The sequence below is a fragment of the Simochromis diagramma genome, unplaced genomic scaffold, assembly GCF_900408965.1.
Source record: "Simochromis diagramma unplaced genomic scaffold, fSimDia1.1 OVJJ01000321.1, whole genome shotgun sequence".
NCBI lineage: Eukaryota > Metazoa > Chordata > Actinopteri > Cichliformes > Cichlidae > Simochromis > Simochromis diagramma.
This window is the reverse complement of record NW_024386772.1, coordinates 939186-940424: the sequence shown is the minus strand read 5'-3', so window position 1 is coordinate 940424 and position 1239 is coordinate 939186.

Below are 1239 nucleotides of genomic sequence, written 5' to 3'. Positions count from 1 at the left end.
AGGACCTGAAGATGAAACAATTCCTCTGGTTAAAGGAGACAATAGATGATAAACAAATGAATTCAAAAGAGATTGTATGAGAGTTTTTGTAAAAGGCTGGCAGGTTATTAAAAGCTCTGCAAGGAATTGGCTGCTTGATTATACACACCTGAAACACACAGCAGGTTTATCGACATTAAACAATAAGAACAAAGAATGTAACATGAAAAAACAGACGCTCCATCTTTTCTTTGAAATCCCAAACATTGCCATCACTGTCATTCTTAGTGAGAATAAACTTGGTATATATCTGTTTATGTGCTCATTTGGGGGCTGGTGAGGTTGAGAAGTCTTTATTCAGTTAAATTTTAGCACCAAATCAGAACAGCAGTCACCTCAAGGTGCTTTATATTGTCAATTCACTAGCTCCAAATGAATATAAATTAGTTGATGAAATAGCTGCAGGGTTTGAAAGTATAGTCATATGGGTAACCGCATTAATTATATCCATTACAATGTGCTGAGACTCTCTAACCTAACAGCAGCTGGGGCTGACCTCGCTGATGGGAGTGCAAAATCGAATGGCCCTGGACATGTTGGCCGAGAAGGGAGGTGTATGTGCCATGTTTGGTGACATGTGTTGTACCTTTATTCACTGGTTGGTGTGAGAAGGAGAACAGGACAGAGGCAAGCGTAGGGAGAGCGAACGCCGAGTGGCCTCGCCACCCAGAGAAGAGGAAAATAACTGGTGGCAGGCTAGCGAAGCTGAACAGCTCTCGATAAGGTAGTTGAGGATTCCATGGAGTGGATCAGCTCGGACAATTAGGAAGGAAAGGCAGAAGAAGAGGTCAAAGGGAATTGAGAACAATGGGAATCTTAATAGGTGAATGAGCGGAACCCTGGATCAGGTAGCGACATGGCTCGACTTTGAACTGAAGCTCTGACAGAGAAGTATGCTGGATTTTGAGATTTGAGGTGAGGCTTGGAAGTTCGTAAGGCTTGCGTGAGCTTGTCTTTGAGTAGAAGATGAAGAGGGGGTGCTTAGCTGGTTAATTACTTCAGATAAGGTAGTGATAACTACTGTGCTTATTTCTGAAATGAACAGAAGTGAGAGCAGCAGCTTGGGAAGGGTTGATGAATTGAAAGACTGATTTGAGAAAAGTTGTCTAGATGCGGAGAAGCTGGCGTCCCAGTGGTAGAAGGATTCACTGCTGCTTTTGCTGTGATAAATGCAGAGAAACTGGCAACTCTATATTAGAA